At 39.5% G+C, this 15,906-nt stretch overlaps 1 protein-coding gene across 1 annotated transcript in view; it reads left to right on the forward strand.

Moving 5' to 3' along the window:
* Positions 1-15,906, forward strand: part of LOC126274625 (superoxide dismutase [Cu-Zn]-like) — a 330,804-nt gene that overhangs the window by 151,049 nt on the left and 163,849 nt on the right. The window contains exon 2 of the mRNA XM_049977129.1: positions 2,885-2,922. The gene's annotated coding sequence lies outside the window, so the exon portion shown is untranslated. The remainder of the gene's footprint in view (positions 1-2,884; positions 2,923-15,906) is intronic.

A 15,906-nucleotide genomic window follows, 5' to 3' on the forward strand; every position in this document is an offset into this window, starting at 1 on the left:
ATTCTCATTTCTGCTACTTCTTATTACTTTTGACTTTTTGCTGTTTACCGTCAGTCCGTATTCTGTACTCATTAAACTCTTTATGTCATTCAACAGATCCTGTAATTTTCCTTCATTTCCACTCAGTATAGCAATATCATCAGCGAATCTTAGCATTGATAACCTTTCACCCTGAGCTTTAATCGCACTCTTGAACCTTTCTTATATTTTCGTCATTACTTCTTTGATGTATAGTTTCAATATTAGGGACGAAATACCCTTTTTAATCCGAACACTTCGTTCTTGGTCTTTCATACTTTCTGTTCCCTGTTGGTTCTTTTACATAGTGTATATTACCCATCTTTCTCTACAGCGTACTCCCATTTTTTCCCATAATTTTGAATGTCTCGCATCATTGACACAGTCCAACGCTTTTTCCGGGTCGACAAATCCCATGAACGTGTCTCGAATTTTCTTCAGTCTTACTTCCTTTATCAAGCGCAATGTTAGAACTGCCTCTCTGGTACCTTTACCTTTCCTAATGCCAAACTGATTCTCATCTATCCAATACCGAGTTTTTTCATTCTGCTGTATATTATTATTGTTAATAACTTGGATGCATGAGCTATAAATCTGACTGGCTCCTAATTCTCGCTCTTGTCTGCCATTCATATCTCTGGGTTTGTGTGGCTGATATTTTTCCGAAAGTCTGATTCTATGTCCTCAGCCTCATAGACTCTTCATATCAGCTTGGATAGTTCTTTTGTCGCCACTTTCCCCAATGATTTTAGAAATTTCCGGGGGATGGTATCAACCCCTCATCTGATCGCAATTCTCATAGAGCTCTGTTAAACTCTGACTCTAATACGGATTCTCAGTAACACTTCTTGTGCGTATAAAACGTGTATTTTTCTCGTTTAACACTAAGATTACGTCACTGACCTCACATGTAACCAGCCAGTTTATGGAAAACAACTTTCTTCTTAGCAAAAAGCCTTTATTGTAGATGTGGGAAGTGGGAGCTGGGCCTAACGAGCCGTTGATATCGAGGTATTTAGTGGCTGAGTACAAGCTCGGACTGAACAAGAAGTTTAAGCAAGTCGCTTTGTTGTGTCCGAAGGAATCATCGCATCATTCGCCTTTGGCGACTTATGAAAACTACCAAAAAAGCAAATTTAGAAGGCTGGACGGGGAACTGGATTCCTCTGCTTCCGAATATGCATCAAGTGTCTTAACCATTGCGCCACCTTGCCCTCTCACTAAGGAAAAACATTAGGCGCGCAGAGATTACAATTGTCGTAGAAGCAGCTGTGTTCTCCCTTCCGTCAAAAGAAAAGTTGCAGTAGGTGCACTTTCTGTAAAGCGCTTGACGCGTGCTAACACTCAGTGCATGATATTTTTACAGAAAGAAATCTCGCTACAGGAAGGTGGCTCAGTAATTGTTAGCGTCTCTTTGTAACAATCTTGCGGAATCCGGCAAGTCTACCTGTAAAACAAATAAGTGCTGTTTATAATTGCATATGCACGAAATGAAAAATTTCTTCTATATCAGCTCAGTCAAGAAATCTTTAACGTATATCTTTATTCTGAACAGGGATTAATACAATAGATTCTTCTTGCCAGGTTTTAAAAAAATTCGCGAGAGTATCCCGTTCACCGCTTTCTAGCTGGACTATGTCCTCGATCTGAAGAAGGAATAATTCTTCTGGGCAACAGTTACAGTTGTCATCAAACAGCGAATATGTACAACACTTTGATGTTATTTGTGAGAAAGACGTTAACGATGCTACTTACTCAGTCTACAGACGTGGCGATGACGTACCTACGTATCTGACGTTCTAAATGTATTGACATGTGCTGAAGCACATCCAGCTGATAATGGCTAAAGTTCGAAATTACAAGTGTGGATTTCGTAAACAAATAATTTTATCGGTCAAAGAAAAGATTGTCATTAACAAGGCCTTCTGTTATTGTAATAAGTCTAGGGGTAATGTCTACGAAATTCACATTATTTGGCGATATTGGACTCGTTACTGTGCACAAATGTACTCAAAACACCGGAAAGAGAGGCGAAAAGAGATGGATTGGTAGGGTCTTCCATCTTAGATAAGAATGGTGTTATGACTTGAGAGCATTGCAAAGAGTCGACCTCTCGTTTAATAGTTGTCGAGAAATAATGCTACTCTGTTGAAAGCACATGAATGAATTTCGCCCTTTGAACAACAGTAATTCTGTATGTATTCAGGACAATTGCTACAGCACCCACAGCTTACACGTTTGAAGTTTTCTCATGAGAAATAACAATTAAATTATTTTCTTACTTTCGTACAGAGCCACGATATGGTAAGCAAGCAGTTCACCATTATTAGATAACTGAATACTCGCCTGCGTTTTCTTTTTCGCTCAGTTGCTCACACATGCCAATAAACAATGTTTCTGCTCATTACTTTAAAAAAATTCACAGATTAAAGTGCTCTTTAGAACTTGGTACGCACTCATTCGGCCATCACTCTACTTGTGGTATGATTCACATAATCAAACGTAATCGAAATAATTTAGCTACAAGGATTCTGATAAAACTTTCCATAACAGACCACACCAGCACACATTTCAATTATTTCTACTGTTGTATAGTCAGCAATATTCACGGTCTGCAAGCGCGCATGAGAAAAATGGGACACTGTCGAAACATACGGACTTCAAAGAACTCCAGCACAAACATCTTAGAAGAATACTGCAGGCAAAAGTCATGCTGATGGCAGATCCTTGCAATGTTTCAGTATGATCCCTTAATCAAACCGTATTTTTTTTTACATACTCGTTTCTCATATTTTTCTTTTTGTCTGTCAATAATAAAGTGAAGGATATTCTGTCATATGAATGATTTTTTTTTTATTTCTTTCAGATACTGCAACGTGATCAACTTGTACAGCCCTAAACGAGGTGAGTTCATTGACACTACGAAAATATTTTGATGCTTTCAATGGTAGATATCATTTACCAGAGCCAGTCTCTAGCCAATAGAATTGGCCTCTAGCCAATAGAATTGGCCTGTTTTTATTGACTTCGTTATTTTGTCCTGATTTTATGCATAAAGCCTCTGTGAAAATAACAAATTTTAATGACAGGCTAGCAAGGGAGAGTCTTCCGTATTGTACCTCACGGCAATTAGCTTTTGTGATATTTCAAGATGTCATTGTGGGTTCTCACCTAACACCTATGAATATGATATAAATGCTGACAGTGCTAAGAAAATCATATATCTTGCCAGTGTAATATTGTCACTATTCTAGTATGAAAATGGGGATATGTATGAGTATTATATGAGATATTAAGGACAACTAAGGAAGAGGACGTTTTATAATGTTGAATGTTTTTAAGAGGTGTGGAAGTGAGACGCTATCCTATGTTTGAATCTGTTAAGCAACCACAAGGATAATTCTATGGACTGAATGATGTAGTTTTGGGGGTCACATAATTTATCTTCTTCTTGCATGTGGTTTCATTCACCTTTATCAACAATTGTGGTTCTTGAGATAGATAGTACGGGGTCACAGAAATGCAGTAGACGCCCAAATACTGAGAATCTTTTTAACTACTATTTGTTTCATTGGTTCCCACTATTATATTATTTTTTGTATTGGTTCTTTAGTAATGAGTTCCTCATGCCATTCGCGGACGAGTGCTCTGCCAACTGAACTACCCAAGCACGACTCACGACCCGTCCTCACAGCTTCAGTTCTGCCAGCTTCTGTGAAGTTTGGAAGGTAGGAGGCGTGGGGAGGGATCGTGAGTCGTGCTTGGGTAGCTCAGTTGGCAGAGCACTTGCTCGCGAAAGGCAAAGATCTCGAGTTCGAGTCTCGGTCCGGCACACAGTTTTAATCTGTCAGGAAGTTCAATATAAGCCCACACTCCGCTGCAAAGTGAAAATCTCACAGTATAAGTAACATTTTTTGACAGAGGCTTAAATTGTCCAGTTCCAACAGTTAAATCAGAATTCTCAGAAATACCAAAAAGTTTTTGAGAAAACTTTCCTACAAACAAAGCTAGAAATTCCTGAAGCCATCAAAAACTCTAAAACAATAAATTAAGTGGTGAAAGCAAAATGACAGCAGAATTATTGAAATAAAGGGAGCCAAAGCATACAAACGCTTTTTTACAACATCTGGAAAACGAAACATTTCAGAAGACTAGAAGATGCCATTATCTGCTGACGACATAAAAAGAAAGATCCATAAAATATCAGCACTTAAAAAGGAATTTCACTTCTGCAAGTGGCATACAATATATTAGAAAAAAATGTGGCATACAGTGTACCATAAATAAATTCTCCTCAATGAAGTTGAAGAATATTTGGAGGAAGGTACTGCTTGTAACATTACAGGACATATTGAAGTATTCGATACTGTAGAGTTTTAGGGGATGTCGATACAGATATGCAAAATGTAAAGGGAAACTTTGGTGATGTTTAAATATTGTACTGTGTCAATATTAGGACATTTTGCACAGAAAGAACAAAAATAGAATTAATGTAAATATATATTAGTGTTAGTAACCTATTTTCATTCAATTTTGTAATTATATTTCATTTTTGTAAAAGAAAGACTCACTGTTTGCTGTAGCTCTGATTAATTGTATAAATTATCAGTTTTGAGCTAAATTATTTCGTATAATATGGACACTTCTGGAACTTTCTATGGAGAAATTCTATATTATGATCGCAAAAATACGAAAACTTGTGAAAACTGTTTCATAACCTAATTTCGAAAGATGATTTGTATCAAGAAATATTGCTAAAAAGATTTATTTACGTTTTGAAACACGATTTAAATCAATTTACATATAAATAGTTGTTCTAAATCACTCAAGAAATATCCAGAATCAAATGTCAAGATATTTCTGGAAACATCGGTACAAATCTGGTGAAGGTTATCTAGAAGCTGGTAGAAAAATGTTATAAAATCTATTTGGAAATTATGCTTGTAAGAATTTATATGTACTGATCCTTTTACTTACTTTAATCTGTACTAAAATTCTGTAATGTCTAATTTAGTTTTAAGTCGTGAATTGCTATCGTATTGTAAACAAAACATTGTCAAAGTCTCTCATTGTTTGGAAAGATATTAATACACCTAGGAGTTGTCAATTGCCAGTTCAGTTCGGATATGCAGTGCGGTTAGCTCGGAGAGTAAGTTGTTGAGTCTGTGAAGTCTGTCAGTTCTGTTTGTAAATAAACGTCTGTAATGAAGAATTACTTGTTGTCGTCAATATGAACTCAAGACCTTTTGCACGAAGCAGACACCTCCTAATGCAACGTTTTAATTTGGTGTTGAGGAGCTGAAATGTTATAATTTGGTGCAGAAAGTCCTGGGACGTTATAATTTGGTTGAGGAAGCTGGGATGTTATATGCTCAATACATATTTATAGCTTAAAATCAATCATTAGCCATAGAATGTTAATCAGCGAATTCATTATCATTTATTGATTTCAAGAAAATATTTGATTTCCTCAACAGAGAGAAATTAGATAAAATTATGAGCTGGTTTGAAGTTAAAGCAAAATTAGAAAACTTAATTAATGAAATTGTAGCAAGTACAATACGTAAAGGGAAAACTGTGGGAGAAATATCTCATTCATTTGAAAGAAAAGCTGTTGTTGGATAAGGCGATGAGTTATCAACCGTATTGTTTAACTGTGCTTTAGAACAAAAATGTATCTGGAACCTGGAGCTAAAAATCACGAAATGGAATATTGTGAGAAGGAGATACAATGAAGTGCCTGTAAACCACGTGGGTTTCGTAGATAATTTTGCAGTACTTTCAGGAAATACGACAGAGGTTGTTACTCAAGTAAACCTTATGGGAAGAGTAGCCAAGACAACTGGTTTCAGAATTTCAAATGAAAAAACTTCATGAAAAATATAAAAAATACAACAGTATTGATAGACACACAGGTAGATACAATACAGAGTGTTAGGAACTTTAAATAAGTTGAAGAAACCGTACAGCAGCCTGCACTAGAATAATTTGCAACAGATACAAGGCTTAATAAAACGGAAAGAGTATATGTTTGACTAAAAATATCTACAACAAGAAATGCATTTCTAGAAATACAAAATTAAAACGCCATTCTACCACGGAAAGCTCAGAATATTTATATACATAGGAATGCTTAACAATGACTATAAGCTGGATGTAATAGGGATACCTGAATATCAGATAAATAATGGGTGCAATTGAAAATGGAAAGTAATGAGAAGATCCACCAAAATATACAGAAATGTCAGAATTAATGTCTAAGCAAAGACTGATTCTCCTTGAACACCTATTCTGTATGAAGGGAAAGAGTTTAAGGAAACAAAATTACAGTAATTGTAGAAAACGAAATCAACAACAGCATGAATTACGAAAATAACAAGCAAGCTAGAAATAAACAGTAAAGAACAGGAAATAAAAAGAATAAACTTTTTAAGAATAAAGCACAGAAACTGGAAAGCTTTCAAGGCTGAAGAAATAGGAAATCAAGAACAACATGGACAGAAGAAAGAAAAGACAGCATGAGGAGGAGATGAAAGAGTGCTGGAAAAATAGGAAAAAGGAAATGAAGTCGTTACGTGGTCCTAATTGGTGAATACGAAGATAAAAATTGGGAACAACATACCCTTAAACGTGAAAAAAGCAAAAAGCTAATTCTTATTTAATTCTCTTTTCCTCTCAGTCCTCTCACAATTCGATTAACGTCAGTTATAGATACAGTAGACTAACGACGTTCTTCCTTGACGAAATTTCTGGTTCCATAGCCCTCTTAAGTTTGGCTCTATAGCCATTCAAATAAATATCCTATCTTAACTTTATGATCTTGTCTATTTGAACAGTTGCCACATAATGATGAGCTGTGTTTACATCCATCTATCCTGCCAGTTCTTCAGATTTCCGCATACGTTTCACAAGAAGCAATGTTTGTACCGAAAGCAACTATAGATGGTACATGCACTGCAAAATTTCACTGCCTTAGTTCTTCCAAGCCATTCTTTGCATATCGTGGCTTCCACTCGTCACAAGGTGCGTATGCATTTTGTATATTTGGTCCGTACATGCTATATGCATAAATACGCAAGCCATCTTATGCGACATGCCTATGCATCTCAGCACACACAATGTTCTTTTCTTTTTTTGTAAAATGTGTGTTTTGCTTGAATGAAACCCAAGACAAGAACAATTTTGTCACTGTTGACGTCCCTGACATCTGCTGCAGTTTATTGGTGTGATTAAAAGCACTTGATACGAAATTTGTACCATGCCAGCCCGCAACGCGTGTTCTTGCGGTACCGTTATCGCTTCCCGCGCACGGGGTCCCGGGTTCGATTCCCGGCGGATTCAGGGATTCCCTGCCTCCAGATGACTGGGTGTTGTTGTGTCGTCGTCATCATCATCATTCATCCCCATTACGGTCGGAGGAAGGCAATGGCAAACCACCTACACTAGTGCCTTGCCTAGTCGGCGGTGCAGGTCTCGCGCATCGTTCCCTACGCTCCTTGGAGTACGAGACCTCTTCATCATTCATCACATACAGAAACCAGGAATTTAACAATATCCTGCCATAACTTCTGAATGTTCGAAGATTTGTCCACCATGTTTTCCATGTTCTATGCAAACACGTAAGCGTCCCCTGTCATACAGTTTTTATTAGTGAAAAATAAACAACCCTATAGATACAACATGTTGTAGTTGCATGAGCGCAGAAGAAAAGTACTAAGCATGAGAAGACTTAGTCTGTAGCAGCTCCACTGATTTGACTTACGGAAAGAGTGTCTTGTTTCTAGCATCGAAGTCAACACCTTAGCAATGCGAGTCAAATCTTTGTCAACGTTGCCATTCATGGATAAATCATTAAAGAAATGGTATCTGTGGTCGCGAGACGAAAACCGACACGCAGTACTCAACAAATAGCCACGATAGCCTGAACAATTTCGTATAACTTTTCGTTATTCTACGCGCCAACTAGGCCTATAGTATTCAGTACAGCATCAGAGGCTGATATGCGAGATGGACGATTAGAACTTTTGAAACATTTTGCTCCGTAATAAAGGCTCGAGTTGGATACGAATGGTGCAGGCAGGAAATTGACAGGGTTTTTTCATAGGAGAAATTTTGGAGGACTAAATACACGAGTGCAATCCCACGGAATCAACCGCAACAGCAACTGGTTTTACTATTTATTTACTTCTCCAATAATGGCGCATTGGTTCGAGCTCCGATGGCTTATCTTCAGTGGTAATATAAAAAATGGAATTGGAAAGGAGCGTTTGGCGTCATTGGCCGGGAGGCACCTTACGGGACAGGTCCGGCCGCCTTGACGCAGGTCTTATTACATTCGACGCCACATGCAGTGTGCGATCTGTAGAAAAACTGATTAAATTCTATTTAAATAGGAGTATTTCACAATAGTATTAAGTTTTTTGCATTCCATCAATATAGTTGGATGTCAATTCAGGATAAATGGGAACGCTCTGAGATAGGTAGTTTCACAAGCATGACCAACAATACACACCACCTGATGATGTAATGGATCCTTCCACCTTCGTCAAAAGATACAAGGAAACATCATGAACGTTCTGCGAACTGGTCTGGTAAGAAACCCGAGATTTTATTATCTGCTGGTCAGCATCGCCACCTGAAATACACAATAGTATGCTTATGATTTCGGCGTCGGGTGTCAAAATCACCTACATACAGACGCGCGAGACCAACAATAGTTCACATTCTGGTTGTAATCCAGGCAGTAAGTACACATAATAACAAAATTCACAGCACCTGAAGAAGATGACTGTGTCGGTAGTCAAAATATGATGCATAAAACGAAGCAACAGTTCGACTGAACACCCTGAAGCACACCATTAACAACATGCATCCTCTTTATTCATTATTTATTAACCGTTTAAATTTAAGTTTCGACTGCAGGATTTGAATATCATTTACACGTTTTTAACGTTGCATAATGTGAGGTGTCAGGTTGTGCTGTTTTGCATACTCCTATGATTCTACAGTCCGATCTCTGATGAACTATAGTGAGGGGAAACACCGTGTATGATCATGTTAATTAATTAATGGAAATGATAATACTTCACAATGGAAACATCTTACCGAATGATAATTATTGTGGTGCCCCCGTCAGGCACGACAATATGGGTACCACACCACATTAATAAGAGGAGGGATCAACTAATCTATAACAGAAGCAAGTGGACATTATGACATTCAGGTGTAATATCGAAAAGCAAAACACGTCAGTTACCCACAAACAACAGCAACTGAACACTTAGTACTTCGAAAAGAGGTTGTAATGGTGAACTCTAACCTTGGAACAGTTGGGTGAGTACGATGAATGCAAAATTACGCAAATAATACACGAATACGACCAGTATCTGTAAGCATGGTTAGTAAATTTGAGGAAGAACCGGAAGAAATAAGTTACAATACCAGTAAGATCGCCAAAGTGCCCACTGGAAGCAACTTGCTGGCTGTGAAGCACTAAAACGGAATAACTGGCTCCTAAAGGGAGTGGACTAATATCGCGTCCCTGTGGAAAAAGTGATCGCAGTGATGACCCACCATACCAGACTTGCAGCGTAATGCGAAATGGAGCGGCAATAATGGCAGAAGATTTTGAGTTCAGCTCTCTCTCTATCTCTATGGTTAGTGCGCAAGTGGAGACATCACTCTGTGCAACCGCAAGTCTCGCCACATCAGTCGTCCAGCAACAAGTTGTACTCCAGTACATCCCAGCCGCCTCTGTCTTCAAGAACAACGGTCTGAAATTCCGCTGTATCTGTCAGAGACAGAACCTCGCCAGCCAACGGTTGGAGACACTGCAGTAAAACTCTGGTAAAGATGAACAATCTGGCGCTATTGAGGATTTACGTTACATTTAACCAGCAGAGCCATGTGGTGCGGAGGCAGGCAGAAATTCTCTCCCACGGTATGGTACAATTTTGAAACAGGCATGTGAGACGACCAACACATAAGCACAGACGAGAAAGCGTACGCTTTATAGAAAATAACGGTAAGAACCAGTCACAATGCGGGGTTCTGAAGTTTAAACTGAATATTATTTTGTGGCCTAGCTCCTGAGGCAAACAGCTGTTCGTTTCATATCAAATAAAAGAATGCAGAAAGTTGTACTTAGTAATTCAACCAATGTAATCCAGGACATAATTCTGACTGGAGAGAAATCACGTATAGGGTTCCCGAATGCTCCGTTCTAGATTCGCAGAATTAGTTCTATCTGCAGATAACGCTAGTACTGTAATCAATCCAAGAACACATACAGAAACATAAAAAATGGTGAACGAAGTTTTTAAAAATGTTATTGATTGGTTTTTCTGTGAGTGGTCTCGCCCTTAATTTTAAGACAAGATGCATTGAGTTCTATACATGTAGAGGTACCGCACCAATAATAAGTGTGCTACAGGGTGAATAAATAATATAGGAGATGGAATCTTCAAAAATGTTAGGTGTCCATAAGGATTTAAATTGAAAAAAACACATTTTGGAACTCCTAAAACAACTTAGTTCAGCCACATTTGCTCTTTGAATCATTGCAAATCTTTGGGAGAGACAGATCACTAAGTCGACATATTTTGGATATTTTCATTCAAAATTGTCATACAGAACAATGGCCTGGAGTATCTCATCTTTGAGTAAGAATGGCTTAACTCCACAAAAACGTGCTGTAAGAATAATATGTCGTGCTCACCCATCAAGTTGTAGATATGTTTAAGGGGTTGAGCATTCTGACATCTGCGCCACAGCATATGTATTCCTTAATGCACTTCACTGTAAATAATTACCACAGTTCAGAGGGAACAATGATGTACTTAATTACAATACCAGAAGGAAAAATCACATTCATTACTACAGATTACAGTTGTCTTTAGCAGAAAAAGGGGTGTACAATGATGCAACAAAAAATTCTAATCACTTCCGGAGTGATATAAAATGTCCAACAGACAGCAAAGTAAAAATTGAAAACAAACTCAGTAAGTTTCTCCTTGACAACGCCTTCCACCCCACAGAGGAATTTCTATTACTGTAATGTGTAAAAGATATTGAGTACAAATAACTAACTCGCATCTGTATATCTTTTTTTTCTTTTTGAAAAAAAAACTTAGAAACATTCAGGATATAACCATATGTACAAATTAACTTACGATGTGAATGTACGAGTATAATGACATGATCTACATCAGTACGATCTGTCATGCTATATGATCCGTGGAGCATATAATTAACTATCTAGCACGTACCAGCCTCAGGAAAGCAGAACCTTGCCAGTTTCTTTATCTTCCTACAAGGCTTCATTGAACAACACTGTATTTTTCTCTGGGAGACAGTTGTCCAATCCACCGTTTGGAGTCTTGTTGTTAGCAAAGGTACTCGCATCGGTCGTCTGCCGCCATATCCCATTAACGCCAAATTTTGCTGCTCTGTCCTAATGGATACATTCTTCGTACGTCCCACACTGATTTTGCAGTTATTTCACGCAGTGTTGTTTGCCTGTTAGCACTGACAAACCTACGCAAAACCCCGCTGATCTCGGACGTTAAGTGAAGGCCATCGGCTACTGCGTCGTCCGTGGTGAGAGGTAATGTATGTAAATTGGTTTTCTCGGCACACTCTTGACACTTTGGACCTCGAAATATTGGAATTCCTAAGGACTTCCGAGCCTGAATGTCCCATACGTCTAGCTCCGACTGCCATTTCGCGTTCAAAGTCTCTTAATTCCCGTCGTGTGACCTTAATCACGTCGAAAACCTTTTCACATGAATCACCTGGATGTTAGTGACAGTTCCTCCAATACCCTGCGTACACGATACTATCGCCATCTGAGTATGTGTAGGTTGCTTTTCCAAGCCATCTGCCTTCTGTCAGCCCAGTGTACAACTACTACCATCAGTCCCCGTCATTGTGCTAGGGAAACCGACAGCACGCGTAGAGACTGTTGTAGGTGGGCAGCAACCTCTTGGGAAAGGAGACGGGGTGGTTGTGCAGCAGAGGCGTGGTATCTGCGGTCGCGGAGGCGCGCCAGACGGACTAATACCTGGCCGGCGATCAATCAGCGGCATTCATTCCGCCACAAAAGAACTTCTACGTAAATGCGCGCCCGCGCAATCTCCCGACGCCGTTTACGGCCATTGTTCCTTTATTTAATTTTTCAGCTCCCAATCTGGCAGGAATTTTGTACGGCAAACAGGGATTACTGAAGCAGAATTGCTTCATTTAAAATTCATTGCTGGCCTCCGAGGGGATTCCAGTGGGGATTACCTGATGGAATGGGACATTAAGGTAGCGCACAGAATGAAAAGGCAGCTTCAAAGTATGGACCTGTTCCGTCGACGTGTTACACAACAGTTTCCAGATCGGTCACGTCAAAAATTGAAAAATACACAGATGACCACAGAGAAAGGAAACTATTGTAGCAGGTTTGTGGTTGACTGGGACAGGAGCAAAAATTCACTTCCGTAAAAGTATCAACAAGTTTTTGGAACAGTTTATCTGTGACGGCTTTTAAATGAAACACTCTCTCTGTTCGTGAAGTCATCAGCGAATTATAGTACACAGTTGAATTTGAAACGATTAAGGTCTCACAAGTAGTATAATTAATATTCGTCTTATTACCAAGTTGTCATAAGATGATTTGAACATGTTACATACTAAAAAAGGCGGCCACTGTGTTTCTCTAAGTCAGTGTCCCTAGTCTACCTAAACATGAAATCCTCTGAATTGCCGATGGCATTGGTATTCTGCCAGAACCGGCAAATGGAAGATCAGTTGACGGAATGGGCAGTCTCTTGATAAGATGTTGGAAGACGTTTATTAATAAAGCTGAAACAAGGATAATGAAGTTTAATTGCATCAATTCAGGTGGCGCATAAAAAGACAAGAAATGGGACATTAAAAGTAGCAGATGCGTTGTCCTATTTGAACAGCAAAATACATAGTGTAGTTATATTAATGTTACCACCAGCCATGTCGACGTCAGCGTGCGATAACCTCTCACAGGCGGCAGGTGAGAGCACGAGTAGCGGAGGGTATATAAAACGCGGCGGGTTGAGGCAGATTGGGGGGGGGGGGGGGGGGGCAGGAAATTTGAACAACATTGCAGTCGTTGTCATAATACGGAATCAAAGTGATTTATCTGATGGAACGTCATTCCTGCGGACACTAAGTGTGCTACAGTCGTGTGGATGAACATCTATTTCATTTGCCTCGATGGGCAATGAATGTATCACATTCATTGTGGATGCGCAACTACGTTCGACTTCCTGCGGGAAAGTCAAAGCAGCAAGCGTGGACGATATGGACAGGAACAGCAGGTAGGTAGCGCTAGGTGGGAATGTGGGTCGACCGAGAGCCGCGCCGAGATGGTCGGGGCAGTGGTGATAAACATTGTGTACGGGTGGCGCTGTCGTTAATGCAAATGCCTTGTAAGCAGGAGATCTTCGGTTTGAATCCCAGTCTAGAGCACATTTTCACTCTTCTCCCCAAATGCCGCATAAAGTCCTGCTGCAGCTGACATCTATAGTCCCTTTCCGTTCCTTCCCTTCCCTTTCTCCCCGCTCCTTCCACAGTTTACGTAATGTACTACATTCCTCGCTGTACCATGTCAACACAGGCAAGAAGAGAAGCGTCAATTGGTCTAGCAGTATGCTCATCACGCCGTCTGCGCTCTAACCAAGCGACCAATGAAAAGTCAGAACTGGAAGACCAATCGACCAATGAAAAGTCAGAACTGGAAGACCAATCGCAAAGCACTACGTTTCACCTGCATATAGATTTATATTACTAGTATTGTTTTGGCACGTTGAACTCCTATCACAAACAAATCACCCTTGGCACGATTTCTTGTAATTAAATGCCAATTGATGTTACATGCGCAGTAAAAAGCCGTCAGGAGATGTAAGCGTAAATAATAGTATTGTTCAGTGCTTGTTTTGAGCTTGGTTGTGTGGTTAGAGACGTCGAGTTACGGAACTAAAGGAAGAAAACAACCTCTTGTACGCTATTTTTTCCCTTTCTCGTGTTTGTAACATATTCTGGGATGAGCGTTGACATCTGTATTTTTCCGTGTCACAAAAATTTGGCCGTTTTATACGAATAAGTAGTGAATTACGAGGGGGTTGTTACACAGCAGAACTGACAATAATATAGTAATCAACGTTGAGAGTTTCAACTCCAAAGCTATATATAAATTCTGCAGCAGAGAACAGTGATGTATGGATTCCATTTTTCGTCACTGGTGGGGAGAAGCCGGCAAGCTCCAAAATCCGATTTCCCAGAAATTTCTCTAAGTGTAAGTTAAGCCAAAGTAAGCGAACAGGTGTCACGGCTTGTCCATAGATACTCAACCTTTTCTGAGAAAATGAACGTTAAAGTTTTCAACGGAATTTAGATACCTTTTAGCGCGCGATAAGCTCAGCCAAAGTGGGAGCATAGTGGCCGGCGTTGTGGCTTCACCTTTTGCGTCCCGTGTTCGAAACGCGATAAATGTCTTTTAGTCATTTTATTTTTTCGTTTATCTACCCGTGGCCGTAGGAGGTTACTACGCGGACTTTCGTATCGAGTTTTGGGATACAAGGGTGTTTTATTAATTGTAAAATTACAACTGATTTTCTCAATAAGTCTCATGCATTTGTTATACAGTATTTGTGGGTATGGTATTTTCGGGAGTTACAACCATTTCAAATTCTCATAGCCTTGTATTTCATTCTTATAACAATTCCTAGTTCTTATATTTCATTCTTTGGTACATTCCCTTGGATGAGACCTATCGTGGAACATTCTAAACAGAGAAATATCGAACACCACGAGCATCGTGTGAAGGCATGTTTGCTACAGTGACATTTCTTATTATGAATCTCACTCAGGAAAGAAACATAGTTAATATCGCCGAAGATTTCACACGTTGGCAACCATCCGGAAGCAAACTATTTATAACTGATTACTTTTCCAAAAACTGGCATTTGCAATTTATTATGATCAAGATACAGTACAGGAATTCTACCGAAAATAATATCAAATATTGTTTCTATTCATTTATTGCTTTTTTTCTTTTAATTAATTGACGAGAGATAGAATTAGTAGACGAATAAGGACAACATTATTTCATTACACATTGGAAAACATTCGTATAGTAATCTTCTACGGACATGGGTTGATAAATGAAAAACAAAAATAAAAATAATAGTCGGATTTCGGGGACGGGCTCAAAAGTGTGAAGTCGCGATACTGGCCACTGTACCATGGCTTAGACTGGACTATTTTCTCACTAAAAGGCACATAAATTACCTCCAAAACTATGACCGTCATTTTCTCAGAAACGGTCTAATATCTACGGATAAGCGAGATACGTGTTAGCTTAAATTGTCCCCTCTTCACTGAACGAAGTTTCTTGGAAGTTGGGTTACGCATGGCACTTGCCGTGTTCCCCTCGTGAGTTAGTACAAGTCTAATGTATTGTTTGTGAATTAGTTCTCTGTTTTTTTTTAATTATAACCTCGTATTACATAGGTAAAATTTTGCACGAGCCACCACTGGTAGTGGGTAATGCCATGCGTAGCTAGAAACGAGTATACGTGCTCGCATACTTGATAACGACGAATTAAAAGAGCGGCCCAGATCGCCGAAGGTTGCCGCTTATCTCAGCCTCTACACGTAATGTTTACTACGTGTGCGGGCGGGTGAAAAACTCACATTACAGAGACGCAGCAGCCAAGCCGCCTTCCTCTTTGTCCAGGCGCGCGAACTGCAGAGGCAGCCAGACGGCTGACGGCTGCTGGGCACCTGCCGAGGAAAAGCACCCTCCCAGCGAAGAAAGGCGCCACCCCCTGCTCGTAAAGCGCGTGTGTGTCTGTGAGTAGCAGACTG

This window comes from Schistocerca gregaria, chromosome 1 (genome assembly GCF_023897955.1).
Source record: "Schistocerca gregaria isolate iqSchGreg1 chromosome 1, iqSchGreg1.2, whole genome shotgun sequence".
NCBI classification, from domain to species: domain Eukaryota; kingdom Metazoa; phylum Arthropoda; class Insecta; order Orthoptera; family Acrididae; genus Schistocerca; species Schistocerca gregaria.